The following is a 21,593-nucleotide window of genomic DNA, read 5'->3' on the forward strand; positions in this document are numbered from 1 at the left end:
AGAGCTAAGCATGGATCTTTGAGTAGTTATAAGATCTTTGGAGTGAATGGATTAGGTGTATAGATATTATAGCTCTATTTCACTATCATATTTTAAGCAGCCATCTTTTTTAGCCTTCGGTTTGGAGTGACTTTCAACCAAAAAATTATTCTATTATTATTATGTTTTTTATGTAGTTAAAGACTTGTGGTTTGGGACCAAGATAGTTTCTATTTAAATTATATTAATGGCATGAAGCCATAACAACTCGATGCAACCATTTTTGGTATTTTGAACACTATATAAACATGTATGTGTTCATAAGAATGGTTCCCAAAAATTATATCTATCAAATCATTATTATACATTATTCCTCTATGTTATTATCTAGATCAATTTCACTTAGCTTTAGTAGACCCAAGTTGATCTTTTGCTCACCAAGCAATTTGGAGGAAGGGCCCCCTCTTTGAAGCACTAGTGAGACTATTTTAGTTTGTATAGTGAGTGTGTGTTGTTAATTATTTCACTTTAATTGTAGAATGGAAATAAATTAAGTTTTTGTATAGAAGTTTGGTATGATTCATGTTATATGTTCAATCACATTTTTCTAATTCAAAGAATTAATTATCTATTGGATTACAACCATTTCTATCTATTGAGATCGATGTTTCAGTGAATGCTAGATCATTCATTCATCTAAAACCATCATCTGTTAAAGTATATTTCCTATCACCATTTTCCAAAAATTCCCTATCACTACACATCATTCCTAGTGAACTTCCCATTGCATATTACTATCTAGACTTCTGACTGTTATCATAGACTTCCTACTACACCCAAATTTCCTATAGCAAACATAATCTATCTTAATCTTCATTATATAAGATTGATTTTTAATATTGGTATTTAATTGGTTGGACATATTCATGAATTATATTTTTTAATGTTTAATTGATTGGTGCATGGCTATTGTTAATTGTGATCATCACTATCAACAATTAATTAATGTAAAGATATGTTTAAGTAATTGGTTAGATTAAGTGTGAAGATAGATTACATACAAATCCTTTCTTAGTTTCATTCTTTAAAGTTGGAATAACAATTTGATTAATTAAAAGAATCTTAGTTTGATTTCTTAGCATGTAATAAATTGCACTCATAACTACTTGATTTATTATCTTCATCCCTTAAGAAAATAGTCGTTATATCTCTCACTAGTTTACAAATCCTGGATTAACACTCTTAGGGTATTTTGATTCAATTATATCTAGAAATAATCCATCAAGTTAGACTCCAACATTACCCAACATGTAATGACTCCTAATATGGTAAAAATTTATAATAGAGAACATTTAGATTAGTACATCATTCTGGGTACCATCTATTTAGGGATAAAATAGATATTCTTATTATGGTTCCACAATGCACGCCGAATTTTAGTTAGAAATGGGGACCCCATACTTTATTTTTTGATTTTTTTCGGGGGCCTTAGTCCAAGGTCTATGTTATTTTGAGGTCTTACCTACCCCCCCCCCAACCCCCCCCCCCCCCCCTTGAGTTCACATTTCAAGTCTTGACACAAAAACCCTATTGACGAAAATCAAAGTATTAGAGGAGACAAGTTTAAAACTTGCAAAATTTAAAGGGTGCACCACCACACCTAATCTAGTGTGCTAGTGCACCAAAGAAAGGGTAAGAACATCACACTTAGTGATGCACAAATGTCCAATAGTGCAACAATGCACCTATGCAACACCAAGGGTGCATGTGCCTATGTAACTCCCCCCTCTCCTTCCTTCTCCACTTACCTTCTTTTCTCTCATTTACACCTTTGCCAGCTCTTTGCAAGCATAACATTGCACTAGATGCAAGCATATCTCTCCCTCCTTGCTCCACCAACACCCTGCACCCCACACACAAAACATTAGTTATGGTGTGCATCGGTGCACCTCCTTGGGTGTGCTGATGTACACCATTCCTCAAACTTCAAACACTTAACAAACATTAAAAACAATGCTAAACCCTAATGAGGGTGCATAGTAGCACACCTAATTAGATGTAATACTGCACAACCCCCTCTAATTATTTAAACTTTGAAAACTTAAAAAAGAAATGATCATAAGGCATGCTAATGCACACCTTATCTTTATCAATTTTTCTAGAAATAGACACACCAATCGTGCCTATCAGATGCATCGAGTGCACCCATTTTTAAATTTTTGCATTTAAGGATTTCAAACTAAGTTTTTCATTTTTTTTGAGTGATTAGATTTTTTTGTTTTGTCCAATTCAATTTTAGGACATAATTAATTCATTCTTTCCTTAATTCCAAACCAATAGGCATCCTTTTGTGCAGATATTATGGTATCCTCTTCGGCTTCCTTGGGTGAGAAAATGGCACCAAAACCAATGGTATTTAAGTTCCAGGGCATTCCTCCACCAAAATCAAGGTTTCAAGATGACAACTCTAAAATTAGAGATACAGAGTTAGGATACATAGATTTGGGAGAATTCTTGAAGATATGCAACAAACCTATTGAGAGGTCTACTATGGTTTTCGCTCTAATTCATTTGGGTTTAGTGAATGTAGCATCTCACTTGGTGTCAGTGCAATCTTCAGAGCTTGTTATGACACTTGCAAAACACTTTTTCCCTAAGGAGAGGGTTGTCAAGAGTGTTACAAGAGAGATTGTTCTCAATCTACAACCCAAAAACATTGAGAAAGTATTCCATCTCCCAAGGGTGAATCAGTTTATCAGGTTAACCTATTAGGTAGGAAAGAGATGTTATAGAGAACACTTGGAAGAGGCTTCTGAGATCATCCAATCTTCTTACCTTATAGAGAAGACTCCTCTAGGAAAGACAACTAGTAAAGTGGAGATGATAAGAGGATATACGAAGGAAGACATTAGGTACTCAATCATACTTTTGAGTAGAGTAATGGGTCTACCAGCAGTCGAGCATCTAAATATCTTCATGGTATATTTTATCGAGACCATTAAGATGGCTAGGATGCCACTTGATTGGGCCTCTACTTTGAGTGATAATTCATGTGAATATTTGGAGGTGACAAAGAACAAAAGGAAATTTTACATGACATCCTACTTGGTGTACGTATTAGCCACAAGAGCACCAAACTATCTAGGGCTATACAAGAGAGGTAGCATGCAAGATTCTAGTGCATGGCCATATATTATCTATCCTCAACTCATAAGGAAGAGGCTCTGAAAGCAGAGAAAGGAATACATAAGTGTTAATGATTCCTTCATATTCGCCATAATCAGATTCATAGAAGGAGATTATGTGAAGAGATTATCAAATGATGCAGTGGCATAGATAAGAGTACTCAAAGTGTAGTACATTCAATTCAAAACATTTACATATCTAAGGGTAGCTGGTACCACCATTAACTCAAATAATCTCCCAAGGTATCCTTGTGACAGACTTGTTCTCTTCGAGATCACCCAACAACTCTTGTCTGCATACGATGGAGTTAGAAAACAACATAAACATTGTTGTACATGGCCTTTGGTCATAGGACCTTTTCAGGTGCATTAGAAGAAAGATATTCCTTCCAAGGTAAACTTTAAGAAAGTCACCTCCAAAAAATGATATAAAATATTGATGAATCTTTTATTATTTTGAAAAAATAAAATTATTTCTATTGGCAAATCTCTCAATTTTTTATTCTAAATATGATTAATATTAGTGATTAGTTTTTAATCATAATTATTTTGTATTAAATATTGATGAAACTCAATAATAATAGGAAGTTCATTAATCACCATGGAATATTACAAATCAAAATTGAACATTTTCTTACCTTATGGAATATTATGAGGATCGTTACACATTCTTTAAATCAATAGTGAAAACTAAATATTGGTGATACATCCATAAAATAACTAATAATTATGATAATTATTGGTCATTTCAATTTAATTTCTCCAATAATATATTATATTTAGGTGACTCAAATCTATTCATGTAATGAATATGTGGCAAATATTTGAGTTTAAATTTTTCAATAAAATAAATTATTGAGCAATTTTAAATATTCTAGAACTGAATTTTATAAAACTATGGCCATTTAGGTTGTATCAAATCTTAAATTATTAGCCAAATTACTAGCCAAGAAATTCTAAAATTAGCCAATTTGCAAATATTAGCCTCTAAATTATACCTTGATTCCTTCTTTTCAGTGTGAATGGGATCAATATCCCTTTGAAGAGTACAATTCTCCAAGGCCATGTTTTCATAATTTATCGAGAGAGTACAATATCTAACAAGTAAAGCATTCACACATGAAGAAGCTATCGAAGACCATTGGATGAATGTAATGAATGACTATGATATCCAGATAAGGGATTATCATAGGATGACTTTGTACTTGGAGAAAAATGCCTTAAAAATAAAGATTACATTGAAGATATTGCAAAAATACTTAGGGGATTTGCTTGATCCTTTGTTCAACATAGTTAAAATTAGGGAATGACCCATTATGAATGCTAAGGTTGAGAGAGAAGAGAATTATGAAAATAACCATAGGGAGAGGCACGTCATTAAAATGATTTAGGATTGGATCAAGAAACCATTTAAACTTGATCCAATACCTAAAATAGTAATATTACATGCACAAGCCCATCTGGCCAAAGGTAAAGGGAAGAAAGTCAACATCCCTACCTTTTCATCTCAGTCTCCTATAAAACCCAAAAGGGTATACCAACTTGACAAACTGTTAGATTGGATACTATCAAACTCAAGAGAAGAGAGGAAAGGGAAAAAGAAAGAGGAATTCTCCTCAAAGAGTAGAATTTGAAGAAGGTAAAATCTTGGCACTGTAGCAAGGATTAGAAAATGTACAAGGGTTGGAAGATCCTAGAGCTTCACAAGTACAAGTTGATCCCCAAGTGCCACCAGCTAGCCCAACCAAATAAAAATAGAGGTTGAGATCCAAGAAGTTTCCCCACCTTGGCCAATAGAACAACCATCCCCTTCTGTGCCTAAAAAAGGAAGAAAGATTAAGACTCTAGTTAAGAAGAGGCAAAGGGTGATCAAGAAAATGGTTCTTGTCACATCAATCCCCAAACCTATCGCTAAAGAAGATGAAGAGGAGGATAGTGAGGATGATGTACCTTTGAATAGGAGGACTTGGCTAGCTAGAGCCATAGAATAGGAAAGAAGAAGTTCTACGATCATGCCCATATCAATCCCAAAAGAACCTTTGAAAATTACTATATCAAAGGATGAAATGCAACAATGGATTGATGAACAGGATGTACAGGGGGCTGATATCTTTAAGATGTCAGATTTTAATTTTATACACATAGGAACTAAACTAATTGGGGATAAGATTAGGGATACACCAACCAATTAGCCCCAATAAGAAGATTGAACTCAAATGCCCCCAGAGTCACAAGGGCTTGAGATAAATCCTTCATCCCCATTACAAGCCATAGTCATGGTAGATAAAGGCTCTACTACTCCTCTGCCACAAAGTATAGAAGAGGAACAAGTTCAAAAGAAGTAGGAGGGAGAGCCACAACAAGTATCAACTGATGAAGTGTTTGGAGAAGGACAAATGGTTGAATATCCTTAGCAAGCCTCCTAAGACACAAAGATGAGAACTATGGGCTCCACCAAAATAGATACTATAGGAGAAAAGCCACCATAGAGAGACAAAATGCCATAAAGGAGTGATAAGGGAAAGGGGGTAGTAGAGAAAACTCCTTCATCATTCAAAGGTAGGCCATCACTAGAGCAGATCCCAAGATGGTTGCAAAAAGATATGATAAGAAATAAAAAGAAACAATTCAATGTAGATGAAGAGGACATGATAGAATTGACTAAGGTTCTAAGGAAAACTAAGTCCCCATCAAAAGAGGCAAAGGCATTAGCTTTTATCAATAGTGACTAGAATTAGGATTTGTTTGCACGAGTGGCTATCCCTCCTCTAGATGTAGAAGTAGAGGATTTGACTCCACAAGATTATCAAAACAAGGAGGTTATCCTTGGGAAGCCCACCTTGGATACTGCAAAGCTAATGGTAACAGTCAAAATGAAGCAAATGTTCAAAAGATTGGAGCAAGAAGGGACAGAACTAATAACACTTTGAGGGCAAAATGAAATCCTAAAGGGATATTTAACCAAAGTGGTTGGTCCCTTAGAGTTTGAACACCCTGAGGAGACCTTGAATGTTGCAATTGAAAGAAGAGATAGGGGAGGGGTACATTTCAATCCATTTTTGAAAGTTTATCAGCAATGGTGGGAAAGTTTTGAAGAGAAGGGTGTACTTATCATCCAAGCAAATCTGAAGCTACTTCATCTTATGCAGGAGAATGTGGATAAAATGGTAGCAATTTTGAATCAATATTTTTTTCTTATGGATGATGTACATACCTGGCAGAAAGATTTATAGGTGCTACAGGTGATAAAGGGCCAAAGGTATAGAATTCTTATGGATTTATATACTGTAGAAGTGTTAGATTTGATTGATGATTTGATAAAAAACATAGAGGATCATAATAAAGTAAAGGAATCATTACATGTAGAGATCCATTGGCTAAAGGACCAAGCCTAAGTGAAAATTTTGGAACTAGAGAAACATTACAGTGATGCATGTCTAGACATGTTCAAAAATGATATATGGGAGAAATCTATACTAGTAGAGGTAGTAGTGTAGAAATTCAAGAGGACTTTTGAAGAAGTTACTACTGATGAAGACATCCAACATACTTTCAGGAAAAAAGAAGCCTTACTAGAGTTGGATGCTAAACTCAAAGATTTTGTTGAGACCCATATAGAGGTAGACAACTAAAGGAAAAAGGTCAAGGATAAGTATAATGCCTTACATTTACTGGATGTAGCCAAGGTCACTAAAATTATTGAGAAATTCAAGGGCAAGCATCCAGACATAGCTCTGGTATGAAGGAGGAGAAAACCCAGAAGCTAGAATTTCAATTTTGACATGTAGTATAATTTTGAATTTTTGGACCCAATAGGTTTGCTGTTGCATTGGTGCACTAGGTGCGCTGGTGCGTTTCTTTCAACAATTTTTTGGAAAATTTTTGGAGAGGGTAGAGGTGTGCTTATTCAAAGGTATGCTAGCAGTTAACTTCTAGTTCCAAAAATAGAGCTTTCCATGCATCAGAAATGCATTTTGACAGTAGTTTAACTCCAAAAAATTCCTAGTGAGGATGGAGCTTCTATTTTTAGCACTTCCAAATACTCATACATTGACTAAAGGCTCTCTTCTTCTTATTTTCTCATAATTTCTTTGTTTTATGACATGTAAAGGCTCATGCTTCCAATTAATGATATAAAAATGGATGGAGTCCTACTAAGCACCAATTTTATAGTTAGTTTGTATATAATTAGTTTGTTTTATTAATTTAGAAGCATATGATTGCATAAAGATATCTCTCACTCTCAACACAAACTAAGGATATGATTTCTTATAAATCTAGGATTGAAATATGTAATCAAGGCCGCTGTTATTTTGCAATAATACCTACTTTTGGTGCTTGCATTTGGACTGTAGTGATTCTTGCCTAAGTGTATCATATTTTTGTGAATGTATGTTCATGGAATTGTGATTGAGCCAAAGGTTTATTGCATTATTTTTAGTTGTACAATCTTTTAATTTTGGTGTTTTCTACAGTTTTACAAATTCCACTAATGTATCTAGTTTGATAAGAAATCACCATCTTTATTCCTTCATAGTTTTTTGTCTTGCATGAGCGCACTTTCCATGGCCTTGTGATTTGATAAAAAGTGAAACATCATATAGTTAATAAATTCTCACAAACAATTGCATAAGTGGAATTAAGGAAGCGTTGCTCCTACTTTCATTAGTTACCCACCAATTTCTTCAAAGGCTTAACTCGCAGACGTGTTGTTTCCATAGTTTATGTCCATTAGGATTTATTTTAATGTTATTTGCTTAAATTTCTTGTTACCTTATCTTTGTTATTTTCTTTATTAACCCCTTGTTAAATTAGGAATTCATGTTAGTTGCATTATTAGATTGCATTCATTGAAAAACATAAAAAATACAAAAACATAGTTCTGTTTTGCATGTTTTATTTTGAGGTAGTGAACAAATTTGACATCTTATCTAAAGTTATTAGAACCAGCAAAGGCCTCCTTGTGAAGATTCACATTTATCTTCAACTGAGCGCATTCTAGTAGGTCACAAGATTGCTTGGAACCTTGGAGTTGATTCTCAGATTAACTTTGCAAGAGAGGAGTTTGAAAGGATTCTTGGTATTAAGCATCATACTAGATGATAGCTCAATAGAAGTGGCGCCAGAAGGAGGGCCTCTTAACATTCAGATTAAATTTTTTTTTCTGTCAAAACTTCAAAATTCTAAACTTTTTACAAGTTTGAAAAATTTTCTAAGTTCCTAAGAAATTTAGGTGCACTGCTGCGCTTAATTCTAGAGGTGCACCTTATTTGTGAGAAAGTGTACTTCTACACAAGTGTGCTTTTTCTAGAATTGATGCAAATTGGAAGAACCTAAACCAAAATCCCCATTTTAGTGAGCTTTGAGATCTTCACCTAGTGCACATGAGTTCCTCGAGCTCACCCATTTCTGCAAGCCTCGCAATGACAAAGGATTCCCTCGAATTCTACCACTTATGTTTGATATTTCATCATCTTCTTAAGCTCCACCTCTACCACAGCCACCTCTTGGTCCACCAAATCCTCCAATGGACTTTTTTGAAAATTTTGTAGACTCATCCATCAACTTGACAGGTGTACTCAATGATCTTCCTAGGAATCCTTAGAATTTTTTCCAAAGGTTTATCTATAGAGAAACACAAACTGTTGAAGATCACATCAAGGCATTCAAAGAAATTTGCAACTGAAAGTAGATTGCTAATGAGAATGTGGTTCTTCAATTATTCCCTTACTATTTAGGGGAAGTTTCCTTTAATTGGTATGTAAATGTACCACCTGGGTGCATTGCAAATTGGTATACTTTTGAAAGATTGTTCTTGAAGCAATTCAAAACCTTCATCAATCCTACTATGATACATCAACAATTCATATCAATCAAAAGTGACCTAGCTGAGACAATCTTGTGCTTCAACAATCATTTTCATATGGCATACTGCAAGTTGGAAGCACCATATACTATACCAATTGTAGCTTCTATTCAAATTTATCTAAATGCTATGGACCATCTTACTGCTATCTTTCTAGGAAGACTTCTTGCAACAAACATTGATACATTGGAAAGAGTCTTCACAAAAGCAATTACCTTCACTAAGCAAGCCAATCCTAATGAAAGAGGATTGATGCTTCTATCTCAAGCCATTGCAACAATGCCAACATACTTGATTGGAGCACCTATTATGGCTAGCCAATTCATACCTATAAATCTAATTCCACTATAGTAGGTGCCCGCTCTAAAAAAATCAACTTTGACATATCTAGGGTACAAACCTCTGAAAGCTGCATTCTTCAAACAAAAGCCAATAGCTTCTACTAAGGTGGACAATAGTTTTACCTCTAAATTTGGTCAAATGAAAAAAACCATGTCACAAATGAATAATAAGTTGACTCACTTAAGATTGCTGTAAGGACAGAATAAAAACTTTCAAAGAAACAACACTGGTCCTTACAATAATAACAATTACAATAAGAATTACAATAGAAATTTCACTAGAAACAACAATAATGATGGAGGAAACAACTTCAATACTCTTGATCATAATAATAGCTTCCAAAGATAGAATCAATAGTGGAATACTTGTCCAAATAATTGAAGCATTCTTGTGGATAACAATAACAACAATGTTCAATATGCCGATATCAATTAGTATGACGATAGTGAAAATACATCCAACAATGATGGTTCATACTATAATGGAAATCAAGTCATGATTCAAAATTCACAAGCAAATGACAATGTCCCCCCCCCCCCATACAATTTAATGCTATGCTACTAGATTCTTATGATTCTGCACATAATGTAGAAGTAGAACAATTAGCCAATGAAGAATTCTCTTTTCCATTTAGTCAAGAACTAGGCATTCAACATGACGAGATGTTTTCTTTTTGCAATGATAATTGAAACACATATAATCTGTAAAGTAGAAAAGAATGAACTCCTCCTTATCCAAGAGTGAGTAATAATCTGGTACCAATCACACCCACATTTTGAGGACAACAGAATCATAACCAAGCAATAGTGCCAACAATTTCAAAAAATATTGCTTGGTCTACTGAAAAATATAATGTGGTGGAAGATTTGAAATGAACAAAGGCCAAAATGTCTATATTTGACATGTTGCAAAATTGTCCTCAACAACAAGAAGCATTAATGAAAACTTTGGATCATACAAAGGTACCCCATAATACTAATGTTGTTCCTCAAGAAATAGTATCTCAACAAGGCAATGCTTTGGAAGCAATGCTGACTATGTTCAAGGACAAGGTTGAGGTGCCTCCATTTCTACTTAGCATCAAGATATATGGGAAGAATCTTCATGATTTCCTAATTGATTCAAGAGCATCATGTAACGTAATGCCACTATCAATAGCACAAAGGTTAGGAGTAATCCCTCAGCCTTCCAATCGAATAGTGATACAGTTGGATAAAATTGAGGTGAAAGTCAGTGATTTGTTGAAAGATGTTCAGATACAGTTGATAGTTGACCCTAGAATTCCAAACATTATTAATATGCATGCGGTTGATATATCTAAGACATATAGACTACTACTAAGTAGAGAATGGATGACATGCCTAAGGGGATGGTTTTCTATGGATTTTACTCAATGATGCTTATCATGGAAAGGGTTTAGCAACCAAATCAAGATAGATACAGAACCAAAGTTGAAAACTATGATTACAAAATATAATGCTTTGAATGAAGTGGCATTCTTACAATCAAATTTGGGCTCTTATAAAGTGATGGATTTTTCAACCAAAATATCAAATGATTAAAATGAAAATTCCAAGATTTCAATCCCAAAGTAGGAAGTCGTGACATACTTCATAGACAACATGGTGGCTAATTTACAATGTTTAAGAGAAAAAGATGACCCCAGTATCTTTCTTCTCCCAGGATTTTTCCAATTGCATAAAGTTAGCCATTCAAAGTTTGAATGTTCATCATGCTAAGAAGTAGTTGCTAAGGTATTAACACAAATGATGAATGTCAAAAGTGATATTATTCTAGAAGATGAATCTTTAGGAAATCAAATCTCTCTAAACATGGTTGAATCTATTGAAAAGGTTGAAGAGGAAATTGAGGATCTAAATATGTCATACAATGATACCTCTTGTGATGGTGGAGGTTTTTCTTCTCTACTAGGAATGATTAAAGTTCAAAGAAGAAGATGGTATGTGAAAGGAAAAGGATGGACTTCATGAAACCCAAAGTGGATTAAATTAAGGGATTTATAGGAGAAATTTAGGATAAACAAGAAAAACATACACCCTTGGTATCAAGGAACAACAATAGAAAATCATCAAGTCCACCATGCGAAAGATTATAGTGGGTACCTAAGAGACAGTCCTTTCAAACACAAGTGAAAGAGAAGCTAAGGAGGGATAAGAATAAGGTTAGAAAACTCAAATAATATCTAATATGGACACTTCACTTTGATAGTTCCAAATGCAAATCAGGATCTAGAGCAAGTATCGAGCTAGTCAACCCAAAAGGTAAGTCTTTCTAAGATACATATCGATTATCATTCAGATGTGCTAATAATGTCATAGGGTACAAAGCATTAATCCAAGAAATTATTTTCTCATTAGAGAAAGGAATCATAGCTCTCATCATTGAAGGGGATTCTAAATTAGTAATTAGACAAGTAAAATCATTATACTCCTACAATGACAAAAGGTTGCTTTCTTACAGAAAAAGGGTATGAGATTTAATGGATTATTTTGAAGCTTTGAACATAAAGTCAATTCTGAGAAGGAAAAATATGGTAGCAAATGCTCTCACCATTTCAGCTAGTGCATTACAACCAATCGAGAGGACAAAATTGAAAAGATTTTCCATTGAATTGGTTCCTGCTCCATCTATCCTGGACAATATTACAAACTTTCAGGTTTTTTAGGATGATCAACATATACTTGAATTTATTATGTATAGTGGCCACTTTCAAGTGTAGGAAATTGATGACACTCCAGATGACAAACTTGAGAATAATGAACTTGAAGATGAAGATGAGATCTTGAACTTAAAAACCAACACTATTCCTAAGGGAATGGTTGAGTTAGAATAGATTTTTGATCATGACAAATTAGCACTTAACAGAAGAACCATTAAAGAAAAGGGGATTGAGGAATGTGACTTATATAACTTCGGTACTGATGAAGATCCTAGAATGGTAAGGATTGAAAAGGCATGCAATGTACAAGAAAGGGAAGATATGCTTAAATTATTTATAGAGTATAAGGATGTCATTGCTTGGAGCTATGAAGAACTAAAAACATTTGACCTTGAAATTGTTACACATGATATCCCTTTAAAACCAGATGCAAAGCCTTTCTTTCAAAGGAAAAGGCCTATTAATCCTATCATTGAACCACTGATAATGAGGGAAGTTAAGAAGTTAATTGATGCCAAGATCATATTTCCCATTTGCCATTCTACATAGGTGGCTAATTTGCAAGGTATATTTTAGTGCCTAATATTTGCAAATTGGCTAATTTTGGAATTTTTTGGCTAGTAATTTGGCTAATAATTTAAGATTTGATACAACCTAAATCGCCATGGTTTTATAAAATGTAGCTCTAAAATATTTAAAATCACTCAATAACTTATTTTATTGAAAATTTTAAACTCAAATATTCACCACAATATTGGTTACATGACTAGATTTGAGACACCTAAATATAATATATTATTGAAGAAATTATATTTAACTGACCAACAATTATCATAATTATTAGTTACTTTAGGGATATATCACCAATATTTAGTTTTCACTACTGACTTAAAGATTATGTAATGATCCTTATAATATTCCACGAGGTAAAATAATGTTCAATTTTGATTTTGTAATATTCCATGGTAATTAATTAACTTACTATTATTATTGAGATTCATCAATATTTTATACAAAAGATTATGATTCAAAAATAATCGCCAATATTAATCATATTTAGAATAAAAAATTGAGAGATTCGCCAATAGATTTTTTAATTTATTTTTAAATAATGAAAGATTCACCAATATTTTATATCATTTTTTGGAAGAAAATTTCTTAAAGCTTTCCTTGCTAATTTGGTTTCTGTGTAGAAAAAGACCGAAGAGATTCATCTTTGAGTGGATTTTTGTAACTTGAACCTTGCATCTCAAAATGACAACTATCCTTTTCCTTCACTAGACGAGGTCTTACAAATCATAAATAGTTCAAAAATGATGTCTTTCTTGGATGGATATTCTAGATATAATCACGTAATGGTTGATGAAGAGGATAGACTAAAGACAGATTTCATGACTAAATGAGGAACTTTTGGATACAAAATAATGGCTTTTGGGCTAATTAATACAGGGGCTACATTTCAATGAGCTATGGACGAAGCATTTAAAGGATTGATAAATAAGTGTCTAGTCATTTACATGGATGACTTAACTATCTTTTCAAAAGATAGAAGCACTCACATTGCTGATATAAGATAGGTATTCAATAGATGTCATAAGTATGACATATCCGTCAACAACAAGAAATGTTTGTTTGGGGTTACTAAACGAAAGCTCCTAGGTCATATCATCTTTGAAGAAGGAATCTCCATTGATCCCAATATAATTGAATCTATTCTAAATTTATCACCACCTCATAGTAGAAAAGAACTTAAATCTTTCTTTGGAAAGATAAATTTTGTGCAAAAATTCTTAAGCAGATTTGCAGAGATAGTCCATCCCCTTAATGATTTACTCAAAAAGGGAGCTAAAATAGAATGGGTTCCAAAGATTAAGAAGTCATTCAAGGATATCAAAATGACCATTTCTATGGCTGCAGTACTAGTGAGTTCAGATTATGGGCTACCTTTCAAAATATACTCTTTAGCCTTAAAACATTCATGTGTTGGGATTCTTATGCAAAAGAAAGAAAAGGAAGATGAAGGACCCATTGCTTTTATGAGTTGTCCTCTAAAAAATGCTGAGTTAAATTATTCTAACCTTGACAAACAATTCTTTGCTTTAATTAAATTGGTAAATAAGTTTTGCCATTACATACTGAGTAGCAAGGTATATCTGATTGTACCTTATCAACTAGTTAAGACTTTTTGGATGCAAAATGAACAAGGTGAAAGATGAGGGACATGGATTGTGATCCTCCAAGAATTTGACTTAGAAATTCAACCCATAAGATTGGTCAGAGGTCAAGGGTTATCAAAAATGATAGCTGATAGCAAAATTGAAGATGAAAAGAAATTCAGATTTGATGGAAAAATAGATGGGGAAGTTCAGAAGAAGATTGTAGTATCTCAAGTTGATATTGACCAAGGTGTAATAATAGATGTTTGGTACCAAGATATTGTTTACTACCTTTTATAGAATCAGTATCCTAGTTTGATGAATAGTTCACAACATAGGGGACTTAAAATTAAGTGCAAATCCTACATGCTACATGATAGAAAATTATACAAAAGGAACTATGAAGGGATCTACCTAAAATTCTTGGGACATGAGGAAGTAAAAGAAGTTTTAGAAAAATTTCACAATACGTATGGTAAAGGACATGGTTCAGCAGAAGCAACTACTCATATGATTTTAAGATCTAGTTATTTTTGGCCCACAATATTCAAAGACACTTTTGAGCACGTATGTACTTGTTATATTTGTCAAACTAGTGCTAATAGAGAAAGACATTACAACCAATGTTTGAGATATGCCCCTTCACAAAGTGGGGGCTAGATTTTATTGGTTTGGTCAACCCACCATCATCAACTAGACAAACTTTTATTCTCACAACTATTGATTATTGTACGTGATGGATAGAAGTAGAGGTGTTAAGAAATTGCATGGCTAAAGTGGTTATTAACTTCCTGGAAGAACACATTGTTACTAGATTTGGGATGCCATTTTCTCTAGTGTGCGATAATGGATCAGCTTTTGCATCAATATTATTAACTCAATGGGCATTGGAAAATCAAGTTATCATCAAGTTCTCTTCAAATTAGTATCCCCAAGGAAATTGTGTTGCAGAATCTACAAACAAGAACTTGATCACAGTAATAAGACATTTGTTAAAAGAGAATCCTAAGGATTGGCATACACAACTCAAATATGCTTTATGGATAGATCGAGTAAGGGTTAAACATGCTTTGGGGACATCTCCATATTTTCTTGTTTATGGACAAGAACTAGTATTCCCACTTAACCTCAGGATTCCTATTTTGAAATTCATGAGTAGGTATGTTGAAGATGCTGACAAAGTACAAATTAGATTGATGAATGTTTTAGGGATGGACGAGAAATAGATAGCTGCTTTGGAGCACATGGCTAAACATGAAGTAGTCATCAAGAGGTGTTTCAACAAAAGGGCCATGATAAAATCCTTTAGAATTTCCTACCTTGTTTACTTTGGGTTAAGGCGAAAGAGAAGTCAGGTACACATATCAAATTTCAACATTTGTGGACTGGTCCCTATTAGATTGTGAAGATTCTTGGAGAAAATACTTTTTGGCTCAATTCCTCATAGGGGGAATTAGTACTATTACCAATCGATGGGAAATTTCTAGAGCATTACTTCGAAGCCTACTAAAAAAATAATAATAAAAAATAAAAATCTAGATATATTTCATTTCTAAAAGTGTGTTCATTTTCTACAAGTGTGTTTATTTTGTGCAAGTGTGTTTGTTTTTAGTCACGTGTTTTATTTCAAAGTTGTGTCAGTGTAGGGGGTAGGTGCAATCAAGATTTTTTTTAGCTTGACATATCTTACTAAATGCTCTTTTGGTTTTGATTTCATGAAGAGGTATTTCTTTGTGAAAACATTCTAATGATTTTGCTTCTGATAACAACTAAGGAATGGATGTTACTTGCAGTAATAAGGGACTTTCAGTCTTGAACTCAAAATTACAGATCAACAAGTTCTCGACACTTTGCAAATCTAAAGATCGGTTATCTTAGGTGTTGTCAAACAAAGGTTGAAGGCAGTAAGGGATAGTCCAAACCCCACTGGCTCAAACAAAAGGATCTTCTCAAAGGAAATGCTAAGGTCATTTGTTTGGTGTGAGAGTTTCTAAAAAGGTTCTTAAAAGAGTAATGTAAGGGATGTTCACAAAAGACCGAATCTAGGAAATGACACCAATGTCTTGGTGACATAGTCTAAGTGTGGTTAGGATACAAAAAGAAAAGAAAAAAGAAAAATAATAGTCGTTAAGAATGAAGGATTCTAAAAGGTCTAAAAGATAGGTAATCCAATAAAAGGGATATGCAATCTACATACGCTATCCTATACAAAAACATTGCTTCATCAAGGAATCAAATGGCACATTATGAGCTACATGAAGCAAGTATTCTAAAGATTGTCTAGGACTCCAAAAGAAAAGTGGCAACCTGCCAAGAACCCTCAGAGCTGATTCTCTCACCTAGTCAGACAAATGATTGATAAATACCTTTTGTGAAGATTCCTAACAAATGAGTAGGATGGGTGGAAGATTGTTTCCAAGTTTTCAAAAGCTTCTGATAGACTGCATCCTGAGATGTCAAAGGAAATGAATACATTGAACACACAATGAGCTTGAAGGTTTTGGATCCTAAAGTCTTCACTATGAAGTCATTCAAAATACGCTTGGAATGTTCGAGATGCAATTGGTGTTTGACACATGTCCAAGGAATATTTGTTGATGAAGAAATGCCTTTGTTATTTCTTCCTTTTGTTGGGGCTATTTGTTGTGGTTCCATAATGCATGCCCCATTTCAATTAGAAATGGGGACCCCCTACTTTACTTTTTAATTTTTTTTGGGGGCCCTAGTTTGGGGAATACTCATTCGAATAATTGGAGCATTCTTGCAAATAACAATTGTAAGAATTTGCCTAAGGGAAAATTTCACCTAGGAACTAAGAACTCAAACACAAGCACAATTGTAGACCAAGAGAGAGAGTATGATCAAAATGACGATATATTTAATATGTCATGATATGTCATCATAAGAGTACACTAGGAGTGCCTGTATATAAAGGCCTTTGAGATACATCTAGAATTCTTCATAGTCAGCTACATGATATGTCATAGAACCAGGCACATGTCCACTAGATATGAGTTATCCTCCATTAAGCAAAAAAGTATGTGCGATAATGTGAGGATAAGCCTACAAGGGTGTGACATGCAAAATAGTGTTGTAGACACCATGTGCTAAAATAGAGTTGCATACTCCTATGTTGTCTACATGGTAACTTAAAAAGTTGCACAAACTCCTAACTGTCTGACAAATAAAAATAATAAGATAATGCATTAACCTATGTAAACTTAAGTAAGTGTAAATAGTGAATACTTATTTACACCAACAGCCCCCTTAAGTGTAACTTAGGGCAATGCCCTTAAGCTTACAAAAACTAGGATGAAGATGCTTAATGGGTCCTGGCTACTAGGCCATGTTAGGTACCCATGTACATAATGAAGATGCAATCTCTCATAAAGTGGAGAAAGAGGGAAAACCTCATGGGAAAAACCCTCCTCCAAAAAGAGAGATAAATAGGGATACATCAATGGATGGAGTAATCAAGACCTCCCCATTATGACATACATCCAATATATACATAAGAGAATGAGAGAAGGAAGAGAGATAGAATAGGCTCCCCCCCCAAAAGAAGAATGCTGACAAGTGATAGCCGCTCTAATCAAGAAGCTAGTCCAAGAATGCAGAATGTTGTTTTTCCCCTTAGGAAGAAACAATGGCAAAGGTACAATCCTGAAGATGTATGGTGGCCCTGAAACCTACTCAAGTATCCTTGTGTTGATGTTGATGCTTGCCCCTTCCAACTGTGCTAAAAAGAACAAATGCAGATCTAGCAAGGATGTATGTTGAACTTGTTCCATTGAACCATCTATCTTCTCTACTAAAAAATAGACCTCCACTAATTGCTATTCATAAGGATCCACAATCATGCCAACCTATGAAGATTGATCATGTAGAGAATGGGCATGAGGGTTAGAGTGAGCCCTCACAAAAAGTGTAGAAGGATCGCCTTCATCAATGAGAAGATGTGAATTCTCAAGTCTATATCCCAAGTCAACTGAAGCTGGAGCTGGAAGATTAGATGTATCATGTTGTGATGGACCTTTCATTGTGGCAATGTAAGCATGTGGACTGGACTGATGTGACCTATAACTACAACTGTCACTAAAACCCCATGTGTCTGAACCTGTTGAAGCACTATCGCAAGTGTCACTATTAGTTTCCACTATGTATGATGTGCAGAGAGGAGTAGAGGATAAGTTGGGTGAACTTTTCTCAAAATGAACATCCTTCTCCACAAAGATCTCATGTGTCTCCAGATCCAAAAGTCTATAAGCCTTCACATTGTCTTCATAACCAATGAAGGTACAAGGCCTAGGTGTCGGTGCCTTGCAACTCCTAGAAGAAAGGTTTGCCCATGCTGGACACCCAAAGACTCTAAGGTGACTCACAACTAGTTTTCTACCACACCATGCCTCAAAAGGAGTCTTCCCATCTAAGGCATTATGAGGAGACCTATTAAGTATGTGAGTAGCACTACTAATGGCTTCAACTTCAAGTGTAGGATCAAGAGACTTGGCTTGAATCATGCAACTTGCCATAGACTTAAGAGTTTGGATCCTCAATGCTGCAACATATGTCTTATGTGAACTGAATGTTGGTGGGTTCTAAAGATCAATCCACTCAATTTTGCAAAATTTCTTAAGTCTTCTATCCACATATCTGTTCTCATTGTCGACCCTTAGTACCTTGATGGCTTTCCTTGACTTGTGTTCAACATGAATCTTGAAGTCTTGAATCTTATGAACCAATTCACTCTTATGATGAAGGAAGAAGACCCAAGTGAATCTTGAAAAGTCATCAACAAATGTGAGGATGTAGTGGCCTTGGCTGACTAAAGTCATTGCAAAGGGTCCTACTAAAACCATATGAACTATCTAAAGAACAATTGGAGCTCAAGAAGAGTTCCCTTTATCATACTTCTCCTTGAGATTCATATCCACTAAACAAGATGAACACTCTCCCTTTAAAAAGTTGATATTAGGTGGACCTTTGACCATATATTTTGAGCAAAGTTGTTGAAGAGAATGAAAGTCAAGGTGACCAAATTTCTCATGCCATAGGTTGATTTGTGAAGTAGAGTGAGTCAACGAGGCTTAAGAAGGACTCTCAGGCACAAAGTGGGAGAAGGAATAAAGCCTCTTGTCATCAGCTTTCCCCACTGCAACCAATGAATCATCTCTTAGACTTCACACCATCATTGAGTCTGGGAGGAACTCAACTTTGTGACCATCTCCAAGGTGAGTGATTTGATAAACTGATAGGAGATTGGAGCTAAGGTTTGGATCATAGAGAACATTGTTGAATTCACCATTTTTTATTTCCACATGTCCTTTCCCTTCAACTTCCATCTTAGTATCATCTCCCATGAAGATGTGTGGTACCTTTGACTACTTCAATGAAGAAAAGTCTCCCTTTGAAGATCCCTTATGGTAAGAGTCACCAGAGTCAAGTATCCATTCTAAAGAAGAACTTGTGTTTTCCATAAGTGCTTGTCCTTTACCCTGTGAAGAGGTTGGAGTTGAATCCTTGGAAGTACCTGGCACTTGAATCTTGTTCTTCTTGAGTAGGTTTTCTAACTCATCAGTTCTTTTAGTCTTGCAATGATGCTCATCGTGATTTGGTTTTTATAGCATGCACAAAAAAGTTTTCCTTCTTTTCATTACTTCCCTTCTTGTTGGAAGAAGTATTGCCTTATTGAGAGGAGGATTGTTGTGTCTCAGATTGTGTTTTCTACTTCCAATGCTTCTTCTTCTTGTTGCTTTTCCCTCCTTGACTTGATTTGTGCTCATCACTAGCCACCAAGGCTTTGGTATTTGATGATTGGAGAAGTCCAAAATCCATCAAGTGAGCTTGTTCAACAATCAACATCTCTGCAAATGCATCAAATGAAGGCTTTTGGTAAGCAGATCCCATGGTCAACCTATGAGTATTAAAACTCAAAACAAAGTTAGCATACTTAGAAGGTAGCCTCTTTAGGATGTGATGAATCAACCTATCATCCTTCATGGGATTTCCACAATCTTTAAGAAGTGCCCTATACTTATTGACTTTGATGATGTAATCTTGAATTGTGTCATAATTCTTAGGATGCAAGAGAAGTAGATCATCTTCAATCTGAAATCCCTTTTCTTCATCCACCTTACCATACAATGATTTAAGTTTGTCCCAAGCTTCTTTGGATTCTGAACAATTGGTAATGTGAAAGAGAAGATCCCCATATACACAACTTTTGATAACTCATAAAGCTTGTTGCTCTTGTCTTTTCCATTCAATGAGTTCTTTAGCATTGGTAGGTTTGGTAATTGTACCATCAACATAAAGACTATATCCTTTTTCCATTAATCTACTCCATGCAATATCTTTCCATGTAGAATAGTTGCGTGAAGTTGGAGGAGGACATTTAAAACCCATGATGCAGAAATGAAAAGAACACAATAGAGATACACAAAAAAACATAGTACACATTCCCCTTTTCACTCAATCAAAAGGCCCCCACAAAAAAAGATGTTGTTGGCACTTTATAAGTAGGGCATTTACAATGGGCCACTTGTCAAAATGAACAAAGTGGACTTTCTGATTTTGCTTTTACAACTGCCTTATAAGGCTAAAATCTATCACTTAAGCACTGTAGCTTAGTATTACAACAATTCTAAAAAAGAATCAAAGCTTTACAAAGCTGTCTAATTCTCAAAGTGAGAAATTGGTCCACACAACCCTAGAATCTAATTTTAGATCTAGAATGTAGACAAAAAAAATGCACTTTCAAAGAAAATAGAGCTTGAATCGAAGCGTGGATGTCCATGTTATGAGCTCACAAAGTCAAGCTACCAAATTGAAATGCAATCTGGAGAGGTGTCTGGAGCAAAAACTCTAATGTTAAATTTAATGGTCAAATGGCCACCTTTTTAGTTCTCATTTGCCTTGGTTTGATAGTTATATGGCCATCAATTTTAAGATAGTGTAGTGCTGACATTAGCAAAAATTTAGCACCCTAGCTGACGTGGCATATGATGTGTCTGTCTGTACTATATAGAAAAGTACACATGGCCAAAACCATACTAATGATGTGGCAATTTTGACTGGGTTCCATGAGTGATGTGGCAGTCCCAGCTGATATGGAAAATAGGCCAACTGTAGATGTTGACATGTAATTTTGTACATGTGTTAGCCTATGTGTAGGTCTAACTGGATGGCCAGAGTGGATGTGGCAATAATCCATTTGCGTGTCACTATACTTGCAAAGATGTCTACGTGGGCTTGCAATATGGGTCCATGTGGAGAAGATTTGGCCATAGACATGGCGAGAGGAAAAAAAAATGCAGGTATGATGTGGACAAACATCTATGTGTTAATTGTCGGGTGTCCTGCGAACACCCTGCGAACACACAATC

This window comes from Cupressus sempervirens, chromosome 8 (genome assembly GCF_028749045.1).
Source record: "Cupressus sempervirens isolate cs-2001-9-10 chromosome 8, ASM2874904v1, whole genome shotgun sequence".
NCBI lineage: Eukaryota > Viridiplantae > Streptophyta > Pinopsida > Cupressales > Cupressaceae > Cupressus > Cupressus sempervirens.